Source organism: Muntiacus reevesi, chromosome 8, assembly GCF_963930625.1.
Source record: "Muntiacus reevesi chromosome 8, mMunRee1.1, whole genome shotgun sequence".
Taxonomy (NCBI): domain Eukaryota; kingdom Metazoa; phylum Chordata; class Mammalia; order Artiodactyla; family Cervidae; genus Muntiacus; species Muntiacus reevesi.
This window is the reverse complement of record NC_089256.1, coordinates 68,855,646-68,876,784: the sequence shown is the minus strand read 5'-3', so window position 1 is coordinate 68,876,784 and position 21,139 is coordinate 68,855,646. Positions and strand designations below refer to the sequence as shown.

Here is a 21,139-nt window from a genome sequence, read left to right as displayed (position 1 = left end):
GTTTATAGAATGAAGAAAATTAAATTCTACAGTGTGGAACAGATAAGTCTAATGTTCCAAGAACATATGACATCATGTGAATTTTTGCACTTACCAACTATTGATTTAACCAATTATAGCCTGCCTTTGGGAGATAAAGTTTGAACAGAATATTGATATTTCAGTATGCTTAAAATAATCCATATTTATATATGCTTAGATAAAATACTGAGTCATTCTTACATCTTCTTAGTGTAATTTTACAAGGCTCTTTTTATGCTTTAGAAAGAGGAACTGTGATATAACAACTGGACTCAATGAGTGGCAATAGAATGAATTCAGAATACTAAAACTAAATTCTAGGTATCTTGGCATTTAAAAGATATGTGCATTTATTTTTTTCTGAACTCTTAAAATAAGTAAAATTTTGACCACACTTTATGTAAAATTCTCCTAAGCTCAAGATTTCTAAATTTAACTACATTTATAATTATTTCCTTTCCAGTCTAATCTAGTTCCTTGGCTTAGTTTTGAATATATCCATCATCAGATCATTCATTGTTACTTGGATACAGTTAGATAGAAGGGTCCCCCAAATAATAAGTCCTTAGCATTTAAAATCTTACCTGTATTCCTGATATGCAGAGAGAGAAAGAAAAATAAAAGTCTGTTATCTATAAATATGTATATCTATGTAAATATTTATATCTATATACATTTGGGTGAGGGGTGTGTGTGTGTTTATAGGTATGTGTATATTTGTTCAAATGTTATGGGTATTTAGAACCTAAATTTAATTACTTATTTTTAAGTAAAGCATTAGAGGATTTTTAGGGCAATGAAACAATAATATTTTCTCCATTTTTTCTGCTTTTCTCTGCATCAGGAAATTCATAAACTTTTATAAAAAGGGAAATTTGAGACCATACTGATATCCGGTATATAACAAGATGATTTCACTTCTAACATGTGAAGTCCCCAGTGATAGAAAATTCTAAGGTTTAGATTTTAGATGTAAAAACCCCCATTGATTATTGTCATGTGAGATCTCAGTCACCCTTCACCTCCTGAGAGAATGTTAGGAAGCAAGAATGACTGGGTGAGGAAGGGAGTAGGCAAGCATAGAGCATGGCCGGAGCATGTAAATATGAGATCAGGACCTAGTATGAAACAGAGAATGAGAGACGAGTTGAGTGAAGGCAGAAATTTATACACAGACGTGGTACATGTTCTACAGGTATTTTAAAATGTATTTCTTGTGCACACTAACATTTAGCCCATAAGATGGATGGTTAAAAAAGTTCTATGAAAAATTAAAACCTACTTAAAGTGCAGAATCATGTGTCTGTGACACTTCTTAAGGACCACATATATTTAGCTAATGTTGATACTGTTTCCTCAGTCACAATTACCTGTGGTAACCACTGGTGTTGTAGACATAGGCCAAGGGAAGAATTGTGCTTCAGAAGTTCAGTCTTACCTCACCATTATAAGAACTTGTAGAGCCATAAAACAAAGCATTTATAGGTACTTTTTAAAAAAATCATATTTTCTTTGATCAACAACAAAAGGAAAGTACAAACATAGAGGGGTTGACTAGAGCACAAAACTAGGAAATGTGGATTTTAATTCTGCCTTGGTTCCCAATTTGTTATGTTATTTAGTAGAACTTTATTTTCTACATCAAAAAGAAGTATACTCATAATGATTTCCTCACTAGGATTCTGTGAAACTGAAAAGATGGTGTGTACATTTCTCTGGAAATGCAATACATATATAATTGAGTATAATTATTGATATTAATAAATAATAGTGTTAATGTATTCTATGTAGTCCCTTACCTAAATTTTTTTCATCTAGTTTTTCCTTTAAAAATGAAAATAAACAATAAATTAGACATGAAAATATATAACTAAATTAATTAATTAAATGCTGAGAATATATTAATAAGTTAATGTGTACAAATGGAGTATAAAATTTCATTTGTGAAGGGTTGAGGTCTTTAGAATATTTTGCTTTAGTAGGGATAATAGTGGTATTATCAATATATCACGTGTTTAGTATACTACTATTTCACATAGTAGTGTATTATTATAATAGCACTGGATTTTTAACAGAAAAGATACAGATAGGTATAAATTCTGTTACTGCCAGTTATGAAAATAATATGAAATCTGAGGAACACTTTGTAAAATGATAAAGCACAACTATTATTGATATTATGTCACTACTAAACCATTTTCAAGAAATCAGAAGTAATGGAAATATTGAAGATACTAGTCCTTATTCTCCCAGCGGAAATTTTAACTTGATACACAACACTATAACACAACCATGTATTTAAAGTTATCTAATTAAATAAATACAATAAATACATACATCTTATACAAATATTCATGTAATACAATGTTATTTTTTTCCAAATTAACTGCACTTTAGACCTTTCTTTTATGTTAGGTCAAATTAAATTAAAATTTCTAAGTATTAAAAAGTTACTAATTTATCATTTGTGCCTTTTTGAATTAAGACAAATTATAAATAAAGAAATGACACTTATACATGAGATGCGAGTTGTGAGTTGAATCCTGGTTTTCCAATGTATCCTGTAGTTCTTTTTAAAAAAAAGAAGTGTTTTACAAGTTTGAATTTATCTTGGAATTTTTCTTTTTGTTATACAGCATAAAACCTAAGAAAATAATTAATGGGGTTCACTATTGATGCCAAAATATATAATTTATCATGGCTTCAGCGACAGTCAAGTGGTACAGTATAAAACCCGCCGAGGGGACACATCTTACATCAATGTTGAAGATGTTTTTCTTATCCTCTATAATTACCTTAAAAATAGCATTTGTTTTTTTTTAATTTATCATAGAAGTCAAACTAATTCTTCCAGAGACTAAACATAAATGAAATGCCAATATAAATCTTAGCTGCTTAATCTTTAAATAAATGAATAAAAATCACCATGGATTTATCTTTTGAAATAGGCTTATTTCTCCTTCTACACTTAGGAATTTTCTCACTATATTTCTAAATCTTTAACATAGCTGATAAAATGCTATTAGTTATCTAAGCATTCTATTAATTGTAGCTTATTATAAGCCAAGGATGTAGCAAAACACTTAAAATACAAAACAATTTACATACAAGAGTGGGTCCAAAGTAAGCAAAATATTTCAATATAATTACTAAACAATATGATAGTAATATGGACAAAGAATGGGAGAGGGGAGGATGACGCTTTTACCTCTAAGAGATTTTACCTCTGGCTAAGAGATTCCGCTTCCCTGGTGGCTCAGAGAGGAAAGAATCCGCCTGCAATGCAGGAGACCTGAATTTGATCCCTGGGTTGGGATGATCACCTGGAGGGGAGCATATGGCAACCCACTCCAGTGTTCTTGCTTGGAGAATCCTGATGGACAGAGGAACCTCGCAGGCTACAGTCCATGGGATCGCAGAGAGTCAGACATGACTGAGTGACTAGGCACAGCACAAGAGATTTGAAGAATTCACCAGCGAATTGATGTTTGAGGAATTTAAGAATCCCAGTTTTATCTTAATATCAATGAATTTCCCCCAAGAGTTCTTTAAAGAGCTGGTTGTTGTTAGTAATATGTGAGAAATGATGTTATGTATTTTAGAAAACAGAAGGTAGATTTGAAAGTCATTTCTAAGACTAAATGACAGGATACATGATTTACTAGATATGAAACATGAAGCAGAATGAATAGTAAAGGATCATTTGAATAGTTCTATCTTGGACAAAGTTAGTGTTATTGAACTAATTAAATTGTGGGCTGGCCTGAAAGAAGTGATAATGAGTTTGATGTTGGGTATGTGGAATAATATAAGGATGCTAAAGGAAGCAGTGGGACATGTGAGGTTTGAGTTCAGAAAGAATTAGGATCTAGAAATGCATTATCTGATATAATCACCACTAGTCACAGGTTGATTTAAATTAAATTAAAATAAATCACATTAGATTAGGGTTTTGTTTTTTCCATCTCATTAACCACAATTCTCATGTTTAGTGATTACATATGGCTAGTGACTACGGCATTGAGTAGCATATGTTATGGAACATTTCGATCATCACTGATGATTCAGATGGTGTTACCCAGACAGTACTCATAATGAGGACCGACTGCAAAATGGAGAGGACTAATGACCCAAAGTAGAATGTTTCATGGAATCTACAGGGAGACAATACTATAAGAAGGGAGAAATGTTCAAAAGCATATCCACCCACCACCTTGCACCCATTAAAATGGCTAACATCAAGAGACAAAACAGCAGAAAATAACAAGTGTTGGTGAGGATCTGGAGTAATCAGAACCCCTGCAAACTATTGGTGGCAATGCCAAATGGTAGTGCTACTGTGGAAAACTCAAAAATTTAAAAATAGAGTTACTACGTGATCCACCAGTTCCACTTCCGGGTATATACCCCAAGGAATTGAAAGTGGCATCTTAAAGAGATATTTGTTTACTCCATATTGATAGTATCAATAGCATTATTCACATTAATTAAATATGGAATCGACCTAAGTACCCATAGACAGATGAATGGATAAGCAACCTGTGGTGTGTACACACAATAGAATATTATTCAACTTCTAATAGATAGGAAACTCTGACATTTATTACAACATGAATAAACCTTGAGGGCACTATGTTAAGTGAAATAAGTCAGTCACAAAAAGAAAAATACTGTATGATTCCACTTACATGAGACTCCTAGAGGACATCGTAATCATAGAGACAGAAGGCAGAATGGTTTTTCAGAAGCAAGAGGGGAGATGGAGTGGAAGTTACTGTTTAATTGGGTATAGAGTTTCAGTTTCAAAACATGAAAAGAGATATGGAGATGGATAGTGGTGATGATTATACATAATGAATATATTTAATACCACTGAACTATACATCTGAAAGCAGTTAAGATGGTAAATTTCATGTTGTGTATTTTTACCACAATTTTTTTTCTTTAACTGGAGAAGAAATATATTCCCTCATTCACTATAACTTTTGAATCAATTATTTGGACATTTAGAATTGTTTTTCACTTCATTTATGCCTGATCCTCTGTTCTCTCCTATTATCCACAAATAGGTTCCATAAAAAGCTCCACACATCTTGATATCCCTTACTTTGATCTACTTTTACTTGATATAACACCCTCTAGGGAATGGCAACCCACTCCAATTCTTGCTTGGAGAATCCCATGGACAGAGGAGCCTGCCAGGCTATGGTCCATGGTGTCACAAAGAATCAGACGCGATTGAGCGACAAAGCACATTTATTTTATATATTTTGGGATTTAATATATTGTGTTATCATTTTATTGCTAAAATTTTACCATAATAGATATTCAATAAATGATGAATGATGGCTTGTATTTTATTTATTTTATTTTTTTAAATTTTATTAGTTGGAGGCTAATTATTTCACAACATTTCAGTGGGTTTTGTCATATATATGGAATTTAGAAAGATGGCTTGTATTTTAAACAAGACAAAAACACAATAGCTATGTTTACAAGACAAGAGCTTTAAAATCAAATGTGAATATAGAGCATTTGAGTGTCAGAGAAAATGTACTATCTATAATATTATTGAATTAATAGTGCTTTTTTTCTGGAACCCTAAATTTTCCATGTTCTATTTTAAAACCTCTGAGTATGAATGGTGCATCCAATAAAACAAAAAAATACTTTATACATGTAGTACCATGGAAACCAGCAAATGACCTAATTCTGCTTATGAGCTTCCTCCAGAAATATCAGCTTATTCTTTCATTGTTTTTCCCACCTTATTTAAGTAAAAAACCAAAAAGTTCTTTTATTCTTAATTAGTATACATTATGTAATATTAATATATTATTAGTAGTATATGGTTTCAAAATATTCTTAAATGGATATACATTTCTTCTTTTTTATTGATGTCAAAATAGAATCTTTTACTGAAAGTATTTGGATAATGTCCCAAGAGAAAACAGTAGGAGTCATATAATATTTATTTCCATTATATATAGAGAGAAAGTGTCATAGTGAGATTGCATTGCAGAGTAAGGCAGTTTTTGTGTAAATCCTAAAAATTAAGGCAATAATTCTTATAGTTTATATTCTATCGATATAGTTGCATTTGCTCTTACTTAGAGCTATGAATTTAAGCTCAGTTTTGCAGTCATGTGCATAAAGGCTAATGGTTGTGTCCTCAGTGATAAAAAATATTTAAATAATTCAAAATTTTAACCATTTCTGTTAATATTAATTACATTTGACTGTTTATCTTCATTTATAAATGACTAACCAGAATCACTTTGATTAATGGAGTCATAGTCTGCTAACTGGGGCTTCCCAGATGACTTAGCAGGCAAAGAATCCACCTGCAATACTGGAGACACAGGTTCAATCCCTGGGATGGGAAGACACCCTGGAGAATGGAATGGCAACCCGTTCTTGCCTGAAACGTTCCATGGTTTAATTTTAAAAACAAGATTTGAAAATATGAATATACAGGTATCTTTAAATGTCATTATTAAACTATGGCTGTACCAATTGTTATAATATTAAGATTCTTATAACATGGTAGCTAAAAACTTAAAAAACCCTACTTGTAACTAAAGAATATAGAGGCAAACTAAAATACAGAATGATTTTATTTCTCTTGAGATATAATTCTCAGCTCCATGGTCTTGTATAAAGTAAGAGGAAAAGGATGAGACCAAATATTTTTTATTCATTTTCTTGAATTTCAAAGGCATGTTGTATTCATGAGCTAATAGAATTTCTGGTGTAGTTCTTTAAATGTTTAGAAAACCTGGCTATGGTTTCTAATCGAAATGAGCAAATCTGATTGTCTTCCAAGTACCTCTAATGTTTTGATACATTATTTGGATAAAATATGAGATTATTGTATCCTATTTAGTAGAACAAACAAAATGATATTCTTTAATCCTGTTTATGTGTATATCTGAGGTTATTTTGAAGCTGCATATTTAAAGCTTTTGTTTTTATCTTCAAAAACACTCTGGAATTTTTTTTTCTGCTGTATAAAATTATTGTTACTAGATGCCAAATGTCTCCATAGAGATCTATACTCTATGTGTTTATGCCATGAGCTAAACCAGAAAATATACCAAATAAGTATTTTCAATGCAGAGATTGTACTTTGTAACAAAGAATTCTGGTTAGACCTACTCAAGGGAGATGATGTGATATTAAACCAACTTCTTATACTTTGAATGGGAAATATTACAGGTGTGTATTTTCTTCATAAATGTGTAATTAAACTCAATACCTTCATTTACTAAAGTTGGAGAGTGTACTCTCTATATTTCCTCTTGCCTAGAGAGATTTGGTTTATCGTTTTCCATTATACTGTGCAAATATTATAGTTTCTAAAGTCATGCCTTATATTTATTATCAGTTTTTCTTTATCACTTTTATTACTCCAAAGCAAATTATTACACAATATAAACTTGTCAAAATTTGACTCCTTTTTTAAAAAGAAGTTATTCATCAAAGTGTAGGTGTTCTGCTCCAACATATTAGAAGTTATTACTGCATATGAAGATAGAAATAACTGGAAAAACTGCTATTCTCTGAGTGTGTGTATATATATATATATATACACACACACACATAAAACTGATTTTGGCATGTATTTGTTACAGAATATAAACACACTATTAATATAAGTCAGAATAGGAAGCACTGTGATCACCTGCATACTATGCGTCTTTTAAAGGCAGGGAGCCTACTTCAGGAAGTGTGCTGCGATACTGGAGACATGTTGTATTCATGAGCTAATAGATTTCCAGAAGCAGTAGCCTAAAAGCAACTTTTTTGGTGATAATGTTGTATGGTTTAAACACAAGCCCTTCTCATTTCAGAAATCTGTTAATATGTAGATAGTGAATTTTAATGTTAATTTCTGCATTTTTCCTCACTTTTAATAAGAGGTTCTTTGTCTTGTCATACCATTCTCAGATAACATCATTTTCAAAGGACTGTAGACTTAAGAGGCAAAGGGCAGAGTAGTTGATGCACAACAAATCAGCTCCGGTAGACAGGTCAAATGTCCTTCCAAAAAGTGCTATTGACACAGAGACTCTGTATAATAAAGTTAAAATCCCTAGACAATGATCATTTATTTAAAACTATCTAATATAACACAACAAGCAAGAAGATTCTGGGCAGTGTATTGGAGTCTGTTATAATGAACTTTGTTCATGATACTGAAATGTTATGGGGACAATACCCGCTGTCCCGTTGGGTGACTATAATAAAAGATTCCCTCATGCCTGCACACGTGCGTGCACAGACACACATCACACACACATACAATGTGGGATTAATTTATCAATGATACAGTCTCTCAGTGCTAATTTCTCTCAATATTATTCCTTAGAAAACAGTGAATTACATATGTATGTATGTACACCTTCTTCTCCAGGGAAACCTGAATATCTGCTGTATTTCTAAAAATAAAATAATAATCTTTGGACCTTTAAATTCTTCTGCTGTTGGTGTGATATAGAAAATGTCAAAAATAGCAATTTTTTTTTTACCATCTAGTAGAGTCATAATTTCAGTTATCCAACATCTGTCTTAAAGAGTTCATAGTAACTGATATTTTAGGATAGAATGAATGTATTCCACAAGTATGAAAATTTTTATGACATTGAATTGAATTTCAGTAACTGAGCAAAGAATTAGATTTAAAGGAATCAAACAATATTTTGTTTGAAGGGCATTGTGATATATAAACAATGTTTACTTTTATTTAATATTTCAACTCAAAAATCAAGATTCGGGACTTAATTACATTTGAAATTACAGTGGCCTTGAGGAGTGGAGGTTCTAGTAGTTCTAGTGAGCCTAGTGGAGGTTCAAATAGTCATATTTCTGTATTCAAAAATAAAATAATAATGAATGATCGCAATTATGTTCCTGAATTATCAAGAAACAGAATTGTGATCCATATATTTACTGACTTTAAAGAAAACAGGAGAGAGGGTAATCCGTTTTAAAGACATTTGCATCAAAACTTAAAAAGGTACATATCAGAAAGTTTTCATTTACTATTAATAAATACCCATGTGTAAATGTTTAACAAAGATGAAATAATTATATTTTTCTCATGCAATTGAAAAGTCTAGGAGAGGCATTCTTCAGGTGGAAAACAGATCTACTTATCTCTTATCCTCTCAGCTCTGTCCTTCTCTACACTGTACTTCTTACCAGTGGAGTTCTTGTTGTTCAGTCACTAAGTCATGTCCTACTCTTTGTGATGCCATGGACAGCAGTATGCCAGGCTTCCATGTCCTTCACTATCTCCAAAAGTTTTCTCAAACTCATGTCCATTGAGTCGGTGATGCCATCCAATCATCTCATCCCCTGTCATCTCTTTCTCCTCCTGCCTTCTATCTTCCCCAGCATCAGAGTCTTTTCCAATGAGTCAGTTCTTTGCATCAGGTGCCCAAAGTATTGGAGCTTCAGCATTTATCCTTCCAATGAATATTCAGGATTGATTTCCTTTAGGACTGACTAGTTTGATCTCCTTGCTGTTCAAGGGATTCTCAAGAGTCTTCTCCAGCACCACAGTTCAAAGGAATCAATTCTTTGGCACTCAGCCTTCTTTATGGTCCAGCTGTCACATCTGTATATGACTACTGTAAAAACCATAGCTTTAACTATATGGACCTTGGTTGGCAAAGTAATGTCTCTCTTTTTAACACACTATCTAGGTTTGTGATAGATTTTCTTCCGAGGAGCATGTGTCTTTTAATTTCATGGCTGCAGTCACTGTCTGCAGTGATTTTGGAGCCCAAGAAAATAAAGTCTGTCATTGCTTCCATTTTCTCCCTATCTATTTGCCATGAAGTGATGGGACCAGATGCCATGATTTTTGATTTTTGAATGATGGGTTTTAAGTCATCTTTTTCACAATCCCCTCTTTCACATTCATCAAGAGGCTTTTTAGTTCCTCTTCACTTTCTGTTACAAGAGTGGTATCATCTGAATATCTGAGGATATTGATATTTCTCCCAGCAATGTTGATTCTAGCTTGTGCTTCATCCAGCCCATCATTTCATATAATGTACCCTGCATATAAGGTAAATAAGCAAGGTGACAATATACAGCCTTGACATATTCCTTTCCCAATTTTAAACCAGTCTGTTGTTCCATGTCTGGTTCTAACAATTGCTTCTTGACCTGCGTACGGGTTTCTCAGGAGATAGGTAAGGTGATCTTATACTCCCAGCTTTTTAAGAATTTTCCACAGCTTGTTATGTTCCACACAGTCAAAGGGTTTAGCCATGGTGCAATAATCCTGATAGCAGTTTTTAGTATCATATCTATTCATAATTCTGTCAGAATGGGAGAAGATTTCTTTTCTGGTGACTTTTTCAGGACAGCAATGATGCTACTTTCTAGAAAGCTTTGGGGTAGTGGTGGAGGGGAAAATCTTATTATTCTAAATTGATCTTACACTTGTGAATAGGGTAATTAATATGCTGACTGGATGAGGCCAGGTTTACATAAACTGATCAAGATGGAAAAGGGTTTAAAGTTACCCTGATTAGCTTAGAATAATCTTTCTTTCAGTTGAAACTGAAGTCAATCCCATTCACAATATGTGGCTGATACAAAACAGTATAAATTGCAGAGTAGCAATAATGTTTCAAAGACAACCACCAAATCTGCTACCCATTATAGCAATGTTTTTATCTACAAATTAGTAAGGATTAGTATTTCAGAAAAGGCAAGATCGGTGCTAAGCCATGGAAGCATTTCTGTTAAGTTGCTATTACTTTGATATGTCTAGTCATTGTAACCACCTGAAAGGCAACAGGAGATGAGGGAGAAAAAAAAAAAAAAAGAGTGAAATGCAGGTGGGAAATAGTCACAAGATGAGTTCGGCTAATGCATTTACTCCCAGTTTCACTGCATCTGAGGAAGTATTAATGGAGTTAAGAAAATAAGAAATTCACTGTATTCATGAAGTAAATCTTTTTTCCTGTCCCATGGGTAGACATCCTAAGGAAATCATCACCGGAGTCTTTCCTAATGCATCTTCTTGGACAACCATTATGTATTGATTGGATTCAACATATGAGCTAAACCTATTGGCCAACCTGGATCTAAAATGCTTATCAGTTATGACCCTCTACTTTTAAGGAGGTGACTAGACCCTTAGACCCTTCAAGGAATCACTGATTTAAGAAGCCCCGCTGTGAGAAGTTCTGTAAGTGAACACACAAATTGAAGTACCCCCAAAACAACTAAGTTTTTTAGAAGGTAACATATATTTATGATATGAGACAGTCTTAAAAATATGAACTATTTTAAGTTGCAACCCCTTCCTTCCCTTAAAGAGTTATTATTCTTGTCAATGATAGAAACATCTGAATGTCTTCTTCTGTGAATAGCAGGGTATTTCTATTTCATTTTATCGCTTACCCAAGAACTTCATCTTTGAAAGATTTTGTTTACTAAACAAGTGGTAATTAATTAATTTAGACTTATTATTATTTCTCCATTTCAATATTGATGCAGACTTCAACCAATACTCTGTGATTGCCAATGAAATGAAATAACCATATAAATATTGAAACAACATTCACTCTAACAGTTGTTCATTTTTCCTGTTGGCATTTATTCACTCCTTGATTTGATTTCTTATGTCTCATTCTAAGAGATATTTGATATAAGGCATGGCTATCAGTGATCAGTCTACTGAATAAAACTATAGAATTCCAATTTTAGCAATAGTTTATAAATCCTAAAATTTCTTCTTGTCAATTTTGACAAAAGGGAAAATACAAACATTCAATTTGCATTCAACTATACACTTTTATTAAGTGCTTGAAATATTAGTAATAATGTATTTTATAGAATTAAAGATTGAAATATTAGAGATGCATATTTAGGAGCCTGTAGAGATATGACATTAATTCTTATTTGTTCAGGTTGTATTAACAAGTTTAGTACATAAAGGAAAGAGGAGGTGTATAAGAGAAATGTGTGACATGGAATAAAGAGTTACATTGAAAAGGTGTTAAAGTGTATCAGAAAACTTCAGAAGACATGGCAAATGTAAAAAAAAAAATGTAAAATACATTGGGCTTCCCTCAGCTCAGTCAGTAAAGAATCTGCTAATGAACAAAGTATTTAATTAGTGTATCTTTCATTATTAACTCAAATCATGAAAAATTTTATCTAAATACAAGAAATTTATTAGAAAAATATTCATCACAACTCCTAAGTGCCACTTAATTTATATGCCATAAAGATATTTATTTGATCTAAGTAATTAATTCCCAAATCAAAGAAAAGTTAAGAGAGAATGTGCTATTTCTTTTCACATTTTTTACCCTGTTTACTTCCTCAGCAAAGATCCAGATAGAAGATTCAGATACCCTAATGAAATGGTTCACATTTATTTTATTCATGCCCTTCAGAATACCCTAGGGACAAGCTAGCTGCCATTTTCAGATTTTCCTTATTTTGATGAGTTAATTATGAAATCAAGCTGTTTGTCTCCAAGTTGTGCTTGGAAATATGGCCACTGTGCCTTGGGATCTTGTGTCTAAAGTTTTAAAGGTTGCCATGAGATGGCTGTATTTGCTCAATTGGGAACAGAGACACAGGTTGTCTCGGTACTAACTTTGGGATCCAAGTGCATTAGCTTTGTATATAGCTGTTTCTACAATTAAATTCAAACCATTTTACTTTCAAAATAAATTATGCAACCATTTTCAAGAAACTTAAACAGATTAATAAAAATGTATTATTTGAAGAAATTTAGCAAGAATGAGAATCTAGGTATATGCATGGCATTCAGTTATTTTACAAAGGACTCTATCAAAGCAAACCCTTAAACAGAAAATATAATAAAATATCCACTATGTCAGTCATTAACATGTAGGCAGCTTTGTAGTGAGTTACAATTTTTCATAAATCTACCTTATTTTCTCTAATAGACTATAATTTTTGAAATGCTATTTATCCCTTCTGTCCCATCTTTGAATGCACCATAACACCTAACCTATGGCTTTCAATACTCAGTTATATTAATGAGTTGTTAAAGGTTCGATTAAATAACTAGAATCTGTTTTTCTCTGAAGATCCATTTATTAGCAGGTACTCTGCACCCTGCTTCAGCTACAGCATAAAGCATCATGTTTGCACTAATACAGTGGAGGTTGGGGGTCACAATTAAGTGAGAGAATTAAGAATTATGTGGAACTTCTCTCTCAAACAGTTGGGCCTATAGACTCCTTCACCTGTTCAAGCTGACTTATCAAACTAGTATTGCCTATAGCAGTTTTTGCAAGTGATACTCTTAAAAGTCATCTTTTCTTTAAAATTTATTTTATTTAAGTATAGTTGATTTACAATGTGATGTTAATTTCAGATGTACAGAAAAATGATTCAATTATATGTGTGTGTGTATATATATATATATATATATGCACTGTTATTCATATTCTTTTCCATTATGTTTTAGCATAGGATATTGAAAAAAGTGATCTGTTTTAAACATGGAAAGAATGGAGAACATTTTTTGTGTTTGATAAACTCAATAGTTCTCTTTATGCATAATTAGTGTTTTTTATTTTTTTAACATTTCACTTCTTGGATATTTTAAAGTTCTCTCCAATATCAACATTTTCTGAGACTTACAGTGGATGTTTTAAAAACCCCTGGTTTGGAAGAATGAAACTAACGAAGAGCAAGTAATGATGGTTCATCATGGCTGCTTTTATTAATAATTTTGGCTAATCTAGAGTAGAGATAACTCAGTGGAAGCAGGGTATGAAGGCAGATGTGTATCCCAGAATGACCACACTAAATGTCTGGGGATATGAGACCAAGTAATAAATGCATGAACACAAGATTGATGAGAATCTTAGAAAGCAGAGTTATTTCAAAATAGAAAAAAAAATGCAATTTTTATGTCAGATGACTTGGGGAAATAATAAAACCGTTTTCAAACAAGGAAAGAGAGTTATTGGTTTTTGAAACAATATGGGCTTTACTGAACCTCTCTAGGTAACATTTCTTCTTTCTGTCAACTGGTAAGAATCACTTTTCATGTAGATTACCCATGCTGCTGCTGCTAAGTCGCTTCAGTCGTGTCCAACTCTGTGCTACCCCATAGACGGCAGCCCACCAGGCACCCCTGTCCCTCGGATCCTCCAGGCAAGAACACTGGAGTGGGTTTCCATTTCCTTCTCCATTGATTACCCATAGATGCACAATTAAAAATGATTAATATATTATTATCAAAAAAGTGACAGGCTGTAAATGATGTGGAAAAGTGATGTCAGGATGAGAGAAAATTCCAATTATGTTAATTAATCAGCACTCTTAATTGTGAAGAAATGCAACTATTCAGTGTTGCTCTATATTTCTCATGTTAAAGCTTCATATGTGGAGCATAAGATTATTATTTGTTCATTATACATGTGCTCTCTTTTTGTCTTATAATAAGCTTACAGGTAGATAAGCTTCTCATTCTTCTCATCTTTATTCACTCTGCATTAAATACTTTTTTCACTGTACAGAAAAGAAATCTGAGTTTAAGAGAGACTGAGTAACTTGGTGAAATATGCATGGACCACATGTGGTTGATTCAAATTTCTAGAGAGCATCATCATTTCAATGCTTTTTTCATAAATAGCCTCAGTAAACAAGAAAAGTTTCTGTATTCATAATAGTGTTCAGTATCTTATCATAATTCATTTTAAGAATATATTTATCCTCTCATGCATTCAGTATTTATTAAGTATGTCTGCATATTTTGCTCTAAGATAATGCAATGGTCAGTAAGATAAGATACGTGTGTGCACATGTATAGATATATGGTTTTTGTTATCACAGAATTTAAAATCTATTGAGAAATATAGACAATCAGAAAAACGACAATATGATTTAGTTAGTGATATGATAAGGGATGTGAAAGAAGTTTTGGCAGTGCACTAAAAGACCTTAAGCAAGAGCAGAGAAAGAGTCAACACATAGATGCAGCCGGTTGGCCATTTTAATAGACAGGAATTTTCTTATTTCCATGGAACTGACAGAAAGGTCTCATGAAAGTTAGGTGAAGAAGGGAGAAGAATTTACCCCCTTATTGGTCAAAAATTTAAACCCAAGACTTTTCTGACTTCATCTCCCACTTCTTCACAAGCTCCACTGGACTCTTTACTGTTCTTCAAACAATGCAGTATGTTTCTTCTTCAAGGCTACCTTTGTCTAAAGGGCTTCCCAAGTTGCTAGTGGTAAAGAATCTGCTTGCCAATGAAGGAGACATATGAGTTGTTTCGATCCCTGGGTTGGAAGATCCTCTGGAAGAGGCCGTGGCAACTAAGTTCAGTTTTCTTGCCTGGAGAATCCCCATAGACAGAGGAACCTGATGGGCTACGAACCAATGTGTTGCAAAGAGACACCACTGAAGTGACAGCACACACACAGTTTTGTGTAGAGGACTCTTCTCTTGAATATCCATGTGGCTCATTCCTATGCTTCCTTCAGGTCTCCATTTAAGTATCTCTTTGTTTCTGAGACCTTTCCCAAGTACCTTATATAAAATAGCATCCTTCCTCATTCCCTGGAGGAGGAAAATGGCAACCACAGTCCAGTACTCTTGCCTGAAAAATTCTGTGGACAGGGTAGCCTGGCAAGCTATAGTCCATGGAGTTACAAAGAGTCAGACATGACTGCCTGAGAATGCATGCATGCTCATCCCTGCCTTCTCACCCAGCTTTTTCTTCAAAGTCCTTACTTTTTCTGACTTAAAATTCTTTCTCTTTTTTCTCTACATCCCTAATTTAGCCTTTATTATTTTATTTGTCTTCCCTCCACTAGAATGTAGTTCCCTGAGGGCAGGGACTAGGTTTGTTTTGCTTCCTGCTTTATCTCTGAGTCTGTTTGATCATTTTTTGAACAAATGACTAAAAAAGCAATTTACAGCACAACAGGGAAATAAACTAAAATAATATGGTTGCTTTCTCTCTGTTCAAGCCTTCTCATCCACACCAATAGGGACAATTTCCTATGAAAGGTGGGCATAGGTAACAGATCACTTCCTCACCAGTTTCCAGTTTATCTTCTAAATTATACAGATATACATTCTGATGCTGCACCTGACATAAGCACTCTCCTCCCAAGCTAAAACCCCTCTACTTACATCTGTAGGTATCCCTGTAGTTTACTTTCATAACTGTAAAACTTTCCATTGCATAAATATGCTAGATCTGTCTATGCAATGCTTTACTATTGATGAGCATTTGGATTGCTTCCAACAACTATTAAGAATATTTTTTTGCACAGGTCTCAATCTATGATTTTCTCTAGTATATATACCCAGGAATGGAGTTACTGGTACATAAGTGTATTAATATTTTAGCTTTGTTGATGATGCTAAATTACTAGTGTGTGTTAGTTGTGCAGTCACGTCTGACTCTTTGTGACCCCATGGACTGTAGCCCACCAGGATCCACTGTCCATGGATTCTCCAGGCAAGAATACTGGAGTGGGTTGCCATATCCTTCTCTAGTGAATCTTCCAGACCCAGGGATTGAACTCAGGTCTCCTGCATTGCAGACAGATGCTTTACCATCTGAGCTCCTAGTGAAGCCCTTTACTAGAATAGTTGACTCCGAATCCCCCAAAGACCACTAGAATAGTCTACTGACGAAGCAAAGTTTATTACACTAATTTAAAGGAAGGACACCACCTTGAGTGAATCTTAGTATTAACAGCATCTCAAGAAGGAGTATTCTGAGGAAAATATTTATGTTAATAGGAGACTTGAATGTCCAGGCTTGAGTTTTAAACTAAAGCTTTTAATTGAGAGAAATAACCATTAATGGGGAAAATGGCAATAGTTTAGGATTGATTGGTAGACACAGTAATAAGAGAATTGTTTGATTCATGAGCTGTTTGTCTAAGTGAGCAACATATTGTCCAGAGAGGAGAAGTGTCTGCATAGACAAGCATGCTCTTTGTCTGTATGTGTTGGTTCACAGAAATTTCTTGGAGCAAAGTTGTTTATCAGCTTAAAGCCTTTTTTTTTTTTTTTTTTTTTTAGCTTAAAGCCTTATCTTCATAAACAAGTATCTCTTGGAATAGTTATTATGATACCAGTCACCTTAATTTTCAGTGCTGATAGCTGAGTGGACTAAGGTCATCTCGGTTCTTATAGCCATGTGTGACTTTGCTCTTTTAATACATTCTTCCACCAGACTTGCTTTTTTTTCTTTATTTTTGCTAATCTGATATATGTATAAGTGCTGCCTAATTTTGATTTAAATTATATACATTTCTCTGATTTCCAAGAAATTGAACACTTTTATATATGTCTATTGACCATTTCAGTTGTCTCAATGCTTTTAAGTATGTTTTCTAAGTGCTTGCTACAATCATTGCCTTTTATAAAAAATGTGTTGTCTATTTATTAATTCTTAGGAGATATTTAAATATCTTGGCCATGAGCTTGTTGTCAGTTATGTTGTGTTGCAAACAATTTCTCCCAGATTTTGGCTTTTATTTCTTTTTTATTTATTTATTTATTCATTGATGAACAGTTCTTTGTTTCAGTGTAATCTACTTTAGCAATCTCTTGCTTTAAATTTAGTGTCTATAGGGTCTTAAGAAATTATTCACTACCCAGGGAAAATATTCTTATGCTACCTTAGAAATCTTTGTAATTTTTCTTTAACTTTTACTTTATAATTTAATATAATTATATAATTTAATATAATTATAATTATATATTATAATTAATATAACTTTAACTTATAATTTAATATACTATAATCATGATGCTGATAATGATTTTCATGATTTAGGTAGTGTCACAATTTCTGTTCTCAATGTAATTTATTGAGAAGTCCATCCTTTCCTAATGATAGAAAATAGAACTCTGTCATATATCAGGTTTCGGTATTTGTATAGGTTTGTTTTTCAAATGTATTCTAAGTCTGTTTGTCCATCTGGTTACAAGCACAATACTGTTTTAGTTTTATGTCTTTAAATAAGACTTTCTGTCTTATATTTTGTATGCCATACTTAATTCTTCTGTAAAATATCTTGACTATTCTCACCCTTGTTCTTCTATCCATGCATCACACATTTGTCCTAGCACAATGACAATCTAGGTTGAGTGAGATAAGTCACTTCAGTTGTGTCCGACTCTTTGCGACCTCATGGAATGTAGCCTGCCAGACTCCTCTGTCCATGGGATTCTCCAGGCAGGAATATTGGAGTGGGCTGCCATGCCCTGCTCCAGGGCATCTTCCCGACCCAGAGATCGAACCTACATCTCTTACACCTCCTGCATTGGCAGGCAGGTTCTTTACCACTAGTACCACCTGGTAAGCCTATATTAAAAAAGAAAAAAAAAAGAGTTAGTTTGTCATATTCTACAGGTGCTTTTCTTGGATATTTAAATTTTTCTGGAATTAAAAGCAATATATACTTGTCCAATAAATATTGGCTTGATTCAATACTATTGATCTCAGAAGATTATCATGTTACTAGCACCAAATGTAGTAATGACAATAGCAAATAATTGAATATCCTTGTTTGAAAGATTTCTAGTGCTAAAATAAAAGTCATCCTTTAAATAATTCATTTTGTAGAATTTATGCAACTCATAGATATAGTGATCAAGACTGCAACAGATAGGTAGCTGAAACTTGACTCAGTCAAGCTCCAATCCCATTCATTCTTTCAAAAATTCTGACTCAGCATTTATTTATGTCCAGGGGAAAAATCCATAAGAAAATGTGTTTTCCCAGTGTTTTTCTGTATCATACTGTTTTTTATGCAAAAAGTAAAAAAAATGTACAGAAATCTTTATTAAAATTCATTGTATGAATCTAATAAACCCAAAACGTGCTAGTAGAGTTGCAAAGGATACAACAGTAACTAAAAGAGGAATGATTGCTCTCATACTGCTGAGAGCCTATGGGAGACAGAGATCTTAAAAAATATATGTCTAAATGGCAACCCACTCCAGTATTCTTGCCTGGAGAATCCCATGGATGGAGAAGCCTGGTGGGCTAAGGTCCATGGGGTTGCAAAGAGTTGGACATGACTGAGTGACTTCACTTTAAATATACATTGGGCTGAGACTCACAGAAAGCATGGAGAATTATTACAATTAGAATGAAAGTGGGGCTGTGCAGGAGCACTCTCCTAGTTTGGGGTATCTGGAAAATTTTTTCCTGGAAAAATAATTTTTGAGTTTTTGACTTAAAGTATCTGGAAGAATTCCCTGGTATAATAGGGAGAAGAAAAAGAGTGAGGCAGAAGGAAGCCAGAGAGCAGAGTAATGGTGGAAATCAGACTGAAGGATGAGGGTCAGTTGATAGATAGGACCTTGTGATGCATCATATTGCTGGTAAGAGGAAGGGAGTTCCCAAGACAGTATGAACCATATTCTAAAACTAGTAGATTGGGGGTTTTCAAAATCAATACTCACATTCTTCAGAATAGAGAATGATGGGTGATTCTATTGATTTTCATTTGGCAGTAAGCAGCACCAGACAGTGGAGCTGACTCCTCTGAGTAGTAATTGGATCAATAGTCTGACAATGATTAAGTGAAGAAAATAGGAGAAGAATGTGCAAAAAGAGGATCCACTCTAATGTAATGAATATTTGTTAAATTTGTAGAATGTTAAATTAGAAGTCTAGATTAAAATTAATTTGCATGTAATTATAAATATAAATATGTTAGCTATGTAATTTTTTGGTTTTGCCTTTTAAACTTTGTTTTAGTTCACTTTATTTCTTTTTATGTTCCGAAACTTTAAAATGATGCTTATATCCCCAAGTGTCAAAATTAATGCATTTTAAAGATATTTTGAATATGTTGCCATATTTAAAAGTGATTTCATTTTGAAATACTTCAGAACTAATATTTTAAAAATAACATGTTTCTAAGTACTCAAGATAATGTCATATGTAACACAATTACTAGTGTAAAGTAAGGTTTAAGGATAAGATTCTTTTTCACAACTCATTCCATACACTGGAGTTAAGATCTTCTATTATTATACAAAATCGCAGATGTCTTATAAACACATAAAAATGAAATCCCCTACCATAATGATTTTCAGGAACTTCATTCCAGAGAAAAAGCAATAAAAATTCTGTTAGATTGAATGAAATAATGTAAAATAAGGCCTTTTTGCACTTGCAGTGAAAGGACACTATAAATAGATGCTAATACTGTTTTCTGTATCCTTGAACTGATTTTTTCAGAAGATAACTCAAAGTAATTTATAATTTTATCTATGAAAAGTTCTTATAGTGTAATAAACTTCTAATCCATAGCTATGGATTAATCTTATATGAAATAATTTGGTTTCCTGTGTTTCTAATAATATTTGATTGTACCCTCTTATTAAATTTTTTTTCTGAAGAAGGTCAAAATATAGTGGTACACATAAACATGCACACATCCATGTAAAATGAAAACATGTTCCTCCACTTAGTCTCTTTAAAAAGCTGTAATTATGACATTACTTATATCTTTATATTATACAATAGCTAAAATAAACAGTATTTAGTTCTATAAAATGTTCATTACAAATCTTCAAAATTTATGTTAATATATTTTGCTTTTAAAGGCAATTGGCACTTAAATTTGAGTTAAAATTTAACATAGTCAAAATATGTTATTTTGAATATGAATATGAATTTTACATACCATTTATTAAAAATTCAAAAGGGCAGACTCACAAACATTATTAAATGTGTTATAGTGTGTGCACCTTGAAAATTGTTTCTATAAGTCTGACATGTATAATAAAAGGGAAAGGGGATACTTTTCTTTGGTATCATTTAAACTCTCAAAAAGAAACACTATGCAGAAATACAGTGACATTGGTTGTTGTTGTTCAGTCAATAAATAATTTCTGACTCTTAGCGACCACATGGACTGCAACACACCAGGCCCCGCTGTCCTCCACCATCTTTTGGAGTTTGCTCAAATTCATGTCCACTGAGTCAGTAATGCTATTTACCCATCTCATCCTCTGCAGTCCCCTTCTTCTTTTGCCTTTGGTCTTTCCCAGAATCAGGATCTTTTCCAGTCAGCCAGCTCTTCTCATCAGGTGGCCAAAGTGTTGCAGATT

At 33.1% G+C, this 21,139-nt stretch overlaps 1 protein-coding gene across 6 annotated transcripts in view; it reads left to right on the top strand.

Moving 5' to 3' along the window:
- The window catches only part of NAALADL2 (N-acetylated alpha-linked acidic dipeptidase like 2), a 1,500,734-nt gene that overhangs the window by 1,259,050 nt on the left and 220,545 nt on the right, over nt 1-21,139 (top strand). The gene's annotated exons all lie outside the window — the stretch shown is intronic.